General features: G+C 43.8%; 1 protein-coding gene across 1 annotated transcript in view; it reads left to right on the top strand.

Moving 5' to 3' along the window:
* The window catches only part of LOC109937100 (collagen alpha-1(XXVII) chain B-like), a 298,313-nt gene that overhangs the window by 2,237 nt on the left and 288,901 nt on the right, over nt 1-7,175 (top strand). The gene's annotated exons all lie outside the window — the stretch shown is intronic.

The raw sequence follows: 7,175 nt of genomic DNA on the forward strand, positions 1-7,175 counted from the left end.
TTGAATAAAATTGTAGATTAACCAGTTGTAATCTCAAATCTCCTCCACCGTTGAATAAAATTGTAGATTAACCAGTTGTAATCTCAAATCCACATTCGCGCCCGCCTCTGATAACCTTTCACACCCTCACTGAATAAGAATCTGTCCATGTCTGCCTTAAAAATATTCCATTTCCTTTTCAGGACCTTCTCTGAGAAAGATTCTCACCTTATCTGTTTGAAATGGGCAAGACAATAACTCTGAGTTCTAGCTTCTCCCATAAGTCATAGAGTCATACAGCACGGAAACAGGCCCTTCGGTCCAACCAGTCCATGCTGACCATAACCCCAAACTAAGCTAGTCCCACCTGCCTGCTCCTGGCCCATATCCCTCCAAACATTTCTTATTCATGTACTTATCCAAATGTCTTTTAAATGTCGTAACCGTACCCACATCCACCACTTCCTCTGGCAGTTCATTCCACACATGAACCACACTCTGTGTAAAAAAAAAAAAAAAAAAATTGCCCCTCACGTCTTTTCTTAAACCTTTCTCTTTTTCCCTTAAGAATATGCCCCCTGGTCTTGATATCCCCCACACTAGGCAAAAGACATTCACCTTATGTATGTCCCTCATATTTTATAAACCTTTATAAGGTCACCCTTCAACCTCCTACGCTCCAGTGAAAAAGTCCCAGCCTATCCAGCTTCTCCTTATAACTCAGACTCTTCATTCCCAGAAACATCCTCCATGGTCACCTGTCAAGGATTCCCCAGGATCCTGCATGTTACAATCGAGTCAGCTGTCACTAAACTGCAGAAGATACAAGCCCAGCCTGTGCACCCTTTCCCTATAAACCAACCTGCCTCTCCTGCTTACTAGTTTCAGGAACTTCTGAAATACCGCCAAAGCATTTACATCCTCCCTTAGATAAGCTAAACAGGCAGCTCCGGTTTAAAAACCAGTGAGGACTCAGGCCAGACAGATCTTTAAGTGCTGTGATGGATCAAACTGAGTTTCCATTTTATAACACCACAGGCTCTCACGGGAAAGAAGAAGCTGGACTGCAATGCTTGTGTGATAACCCGTTACCTCTCTGAAATAATTATAGATATTTTCCTAATCCAACTGTTCAAAGAGATGCTAGTGTATACCTCTGGGCCTGAACCCAGACCTCCTAGCTCTGAGGAAGGGGCATGGCCTCTATGCCCTTCTGAACTAATTATATAATTATTATGAATGTTAAACGACAATAAGGAAGAAAATGCACACAATTTCTGGGCAGTTCTGGTGTTCGGGCTGTCTCATTTCGATTACTGTACACTTCTAACTGGTTTGGAAACTGGCTGGAGGAGCAGAGAATCTGAAATTTGAATGTTCGTGATTTATTTTCTCTATTTTTGTATGTGACTGAGAATACTTCCATTCATGTAAATGTTGCCCATTGTAAGCTGTTTTAGGTAGGCCATTACAACGTTACACTGAGGAGCTGCGCTGTAATAGTGCACGGAGTCATCTAGGTTGGGATAGCTTGGTGTCATGAATCTATCTGAATTCAGCAGTGTTCTGGACCCTGCAGGTGACCCTGAGGAGAAGTTTATTGATATGGATTGAGAAGGAGGGAGAGAAAGTAGTTTGCAAGATTTCCAACAAACTGAAGAGACAGATTGGCAATTAGAGGCCCCGGGGAAAGTAGGATTGTCCAATGAATTACAATGATCTGGAATGCACTGACTTAAAAGGTGATGGGAAGCAGGTTCAGTAGTGACTTTCAAAAGGAAATTGAACAAAACCAACATTGCTTGAGAGGCTCAGCAGGTCTGGCAGCATCCGTGAAGGAAAAAAAACAGGTTTAACGTTTTGGGTCCGGTGACCCTTCCTCAGAAAGGAAACTGAAGATGTGTTTGGAAAGGGGATAGATGAAGCACTGTGGGGAAAAGAGTTGCTCAAGTTGCAAATTATGTGTCAGTTCTGTGTGAATCGGTAAACGCTCCAGTTGTGATTAAGATATACAGATTTTAATTGGGGAAGGGTTACTACACATATGTAGGAACCAGTTTGAGGGTCTTATGGTACAGGGCTCCTGCCCCTACCTCTGGCTTAGAAGATCAGTGTCCCTCCACTCACAGAGGTGCATCATATAACGAACAAACGGATCGATTGAATTTATTTTTTCTAAGAATCAGTTTTCATCTAGTTGGGGTTGGCCTTGAAAGGGCAAAGTAATCTGCCTTGGGCATCGTGAATAAATCGACATGAAAGACAGACTGGCTCCTCCTCCTTCCTTTGCAAGGTGAACGTTTATCAGATTAATAAGTGGGGCTAATTGGATAGCTCTTTCATAGAGGTAGCACAGATGAGGTGGGCTGAATGGGGGCTTCCTGTAGAAAATTGCGACAAAAATTAACTGGAAATTAAGTTAAAAGGTTCATTGTTGCCTACTATCAAGCTGCTTTAAGGAAGACAAATGTGTGTTAGTTGTGATAGGAAGTTTTTGGGGTCGATAAGACGGAGGTCGACTTGTATATCTGTATTAGACCCTTTCACTGCTTTCAGCTGGTGACGGTTGACCCTTGCTGTATTACTAAACTAAATCTCTAATAACAACCATGCTTCTGTTATTGCCTGACTGATCAAAATAATGGCTTCTTTCCCCAAAGCCCACAACACAAGCTCTGGACTGTCGCCCCCACATTGAATCACCGATAGTTTCCAGTATGCAGGTATTCACCAATGCGTTCTGCGATATTGCCCAATTCTACCACATCTCTTCTCCTTTTCATTGCCTCTAGATTGCTGGATTGTTTCTGAACATCCAGCCATGAATTCACTGTCTGGAACCAAATCTGATTTGGCTTGTGAAACCATACCTTATTTCATACATTGCAGCGATTTTGTCTTGAAAGTATTACTGGCTATAAACGGTATATGATTGTAAAATCTTATTCAGAGATAGTAAGAACTGCCGATGCTGGAGTCCGAGATAACACAGTGTGGAACTGGACCCAAGGGTCCCGACCTGAAACGTCAACTTTCCCTCTCGTCTGACGCTGCCTGGCCTGTTCCTCCGGCTCCACACTGTGTTATCTGTAAATCTTATGTGTGTTTTATTAGGGCAATTAGTATATTTCAAAGGGTCTTTTCCTTCTGGCCCAGTAATCCAGGAGATTTAAATTTCTTGCATGTCAATATTTGTTCCTCATGACACCTGAGGGAAGTGTTTATGCCATCCCCTCGCTTGCTTATGAAGGTGTTCGTTGGTGTATCAGTCTCTTTGTGATGTTATAAACACAATGGGGTTTGGACAGTGAAGTATAGGGTGTCAAACCACTAATGATGAAGGAACACCATTATATTCCCAAGTCCCAAGATTGTGTACGAATAGAAAATGCTAGAGAAAGTTGTAGGTCAGGCGGCATCTGTGGAGAGAGAAACAGAGATAACGTTTGGAATCCTATATGACTCCTTTTATCAGAGCCGAAACATTAACTCTTGTTTCCCTCTGCACCGATGCTGCCTACCTGCTGAGTTTCACCAGCATTTTCTGGTTTTATTTAAGATTCCCAGCATCTGCAATTAGCCACATTACTGAGGATCTGGAGTTATATGTAGGACAGACCAGGTAAGGAGAGCAGATTCCTTTCCTTAAAGGACATTTTCTTTGCTTTAATTGCTTCGCATCATCTTCTGGAGACTGGCAGTTATTTCCTGTGGTTTTTGAGAGGGTATATGTTCGATTCCATTAATGTTTTTCGATTCTTTTTTGATCAATAAGGTTTATTGCACAGTGACAAGTTTTAGTTGTGCACAGTGTCAATGATATTGCACAGAATCATGGAATGTTACAGTGCAGAAGAGGCCATTCGGCCCACTGTGTTTGCACCGACTCATTGATTGAGAATTTAACGTCAGCACCATTCCCCTTCCTTTCCCCATAACCTTGCACAGTTTCTGTTTCACTTGTGCGTTCATCTGTCCGGCACAGTTTCAGTCCTTACATAAATTTTTGCCACAGTCCTTTGCTGTTTATTTCCAACTGACTGTGCATGTCAGTGCTATTTTCAGTAAGTTTTGTTGGCAATTGCAGACTTGTGTGAAAATAGCTCAGGACTGGTTTAACCTTTGTAGAAACAGTAGCTCAGGGAATAGGTTGGCAACCGGGAGAGCTGTAACGCATCCATTCCATACAGAGTGTACGGAGAACTTTGCAGACATAGATGCATCAGGCCAGCATGTAAACCACTATTAGTTATAGGATTGTGTGTCCCTTTTGCTTTTGCATTGTTCTTATTGCAGGAAAGATTTGAAACCGAACTATTTCAATACAAGTGATCCTTTGGTAAAAATCGAGTTCATGAGTGGTGAGAAGCGGATTGAGAAAGGCACCCCAGGCTTCAAACCCCTTCTCACTCCAAATGAAAAGAGACACACTTAAGGTTGTAAATGATGAAGTCTAATATATTACAGATTCGTAGCATCCTAGAGCTCAGGAACAGGCTGCATGGTGACCGCTGATAAATTTACTCCCAGTTTGGGCTTGTTTATTTTTGCTTTTTTTTGTACCGAATGTGGTGGTGTGCTTCACTCTTGGTGTAGTGCACTGGAAATCGAGCCTCACTTTTCTTGGATTTGTTGCAAAAACTTTTAAAACAAGTATGCAAAATCCCCCAATTTATCTGATTTTCGTACTGAAGTTGATAGAAAGCGCAGAGCAGGTTTCCATACTTACGAATTATTGTTTATTACAGGGCGTTAGATTCTAGCCACAGGTAAACACACAAACACACAGACACGCACAGACATACACACACAATCACACACTCTCACACGTACAGACACACACACTCACACACACAGAGACACATACGCACAAAGACACACAGACTCTACAGACACACACTCTCACACGTACAGACACACACACACACACACACAGACACATACGCACAAAGACACACAGACTGTACAGACACACACAGACACACACTCTCACACGTACAGACACACACACTCACACACACACTCACACACACACAGACACATACGCACAAAGACACACAGACACACACAGACACACACTCTCACGCATGCAGACAAAAACACACACGCACACAAAGACACACACAGAGACATACACACACACATACACACAAAGACACACAGACACACACAAGCATATAGATTCACATGCAGACACACAGACACAGATGTGCACACAGAGACACGCGCACACACACAGATACGCACACACACACACAGACAGACACACAGACAGACAGACACACACACAGACACACACACTCTGTGCTTCCTGTAATGAGATTTCTTTCCCAGTTTATCCTCCTTTTAGCCTTTGGCCTGGTTACTTTCAGTGTATAACTCATGAAGGAGAATTTTGTTTTATTCTGAAGGCCACCAGGAAACCAAAAGGTTTTTTTTGTTGTTAAATGACAGTTTCTGGATATTTTTAAATCAACCTGCTCAGACCTGTCAAAGCACCACTCTAGATCAAGTGGGAGTTGAGCCCAGGCCTCCTGGCTCAGAGATAGGGATGCTACAACTGCACCGCAAGAGCCCTCAATTTCTGAATTATTAATAACGAGCTTGATTTCAGATTTTGTTAATTAAGTTTGTCCAGTTGCCATGGTGGGTTTTGAAGTTATGTCTTCATCATATTGGTCCAGGGCCCTCAATAATTGGTTCAGTAACCATGAGATGACCATGTTAGGTTGCCTTGACGACGCTATCACCACATGAAGTTGTACAGTGTGATAGCTCGGTATAATAGAATGTCTTGACCTCAGTACCATGAACAGAAAGGGCATCTGTAAAAGGAGAGCTGTCTATAACGAACAGCACAGTCTACGGACCCTGACGTTCTAATTGTTATGTTAACACAGAGCAGTGTGAGTGAGAAAAGGGTATGTTGTAGCTTACGATAGTGACGAGGAAATTATTACATTAATTTATCCAGGGCAGCGCTGAACCGCCCTCAGCACCCTCCGTAGCCTCAGCCCTTGCCATTTCTGTAACCACCACCTGCAAGTTCCCCTCCATCCTGACTTGGGAAATATATCGCCGTTCCTTCACTGTTACTGGGTCAAAATCCTGGAATTCCCATCTTATTGTTGACGGTACCTCATGAATATCAGCGATTCAAGAAGGCAGCTCACCACCACCTTCTCAAGAGTGACTCAGGGTGAGGAGTAAACGCTGGCCCTGTCAGGGCCCGCATCCTGTAAATAAAAGGAAAACGTCCTCCGCTCTAGAAGCTTCCGCAATCTCGACGCTCCTTCAATTCTGGCGTGGCTTGCTCATTTCCAGATTTTCTTCACTCCTCCCGTTGGTGACCACGCGTCAGGCTTTGTTGGTGGCAACGAGAGCTCTTCCCACTTGGTCACCTCCTCCAGCAAAAGTCATTCCCGGCACGTGTGTCCCTCAGGTAGGAGGCTCCTGGGACTGTCACAGCAGCCATTGCTGCCTCACAGGTCGTGACCCCATGACCCCAGGATATAGGAGCAGAATTAGGGCGTTTGGCCCGTTGAGTCGGCTCTGTCAGCCAATCATTTCTCTGTGCCATTCTCCTGCCTTGTTCCCATAACGTTTGATCTCCTTACTGATCAAGGATCCAGCAATCTCTGTCTCAAAGACAATCTATAAGGTGCCTCCAGAGACTTTTGCAGCAATGATTTCCACCAATTCACCACCCTCTGGCTGAATCCCAGTTGCTCATTCCATTGCCCATAGTTTGGGACCTCCCAACTTTCACTGGTGAGCAGTATCTTTATCTCTGTGTAATAGATTTGAACATATAGATAGCCCAAAAATCTTGAAGCAGGGATTCTTTATTCTGCTGGATCAGATCATTACAAATATGAAGGGAAATTGAGGCTAACCAAGTTAGTATTTAGATGGAATTAGACGGTGGTTTACAGTAGGTTGGGGAATTCTTTGTCTATCAGCTATTTCTTCCCCCAAAGGCATCCTATTTTTTTCCCCAGAGAGGGTCCATTCCAGCTGCCCTTCCTCACTGTTGCCACCTGCTGAAGGAGGTTCTAGCACAACTGCTCACATTCTCCCGCTCAGCTCCCACCCTCACATCGCGACTTAATGCTGAGGTCCTGACACAACTGTTCGAGCTCCCCTGTCCGGTGCTATACCTCACCATCGCCCCCTGCTGCTGGAGGTCCCAGCAC

Source organism: Rhincodon typus, chromosome 28 (assembly GCF_021869965.1).
Source record: "Rhincodon typus isolate 14 chromosome 28, sRhiTyp1.1, whole genome shotgun sequence".
In the NCBI taxonomy this organism is placed as follows: domain Eukaryota; kingdom Metazoa; phylum Chordata; class Chondrichthyes; order Orectolobiformes; family Rhincodontidae; genus Rhincodon; species Rhincodon typus.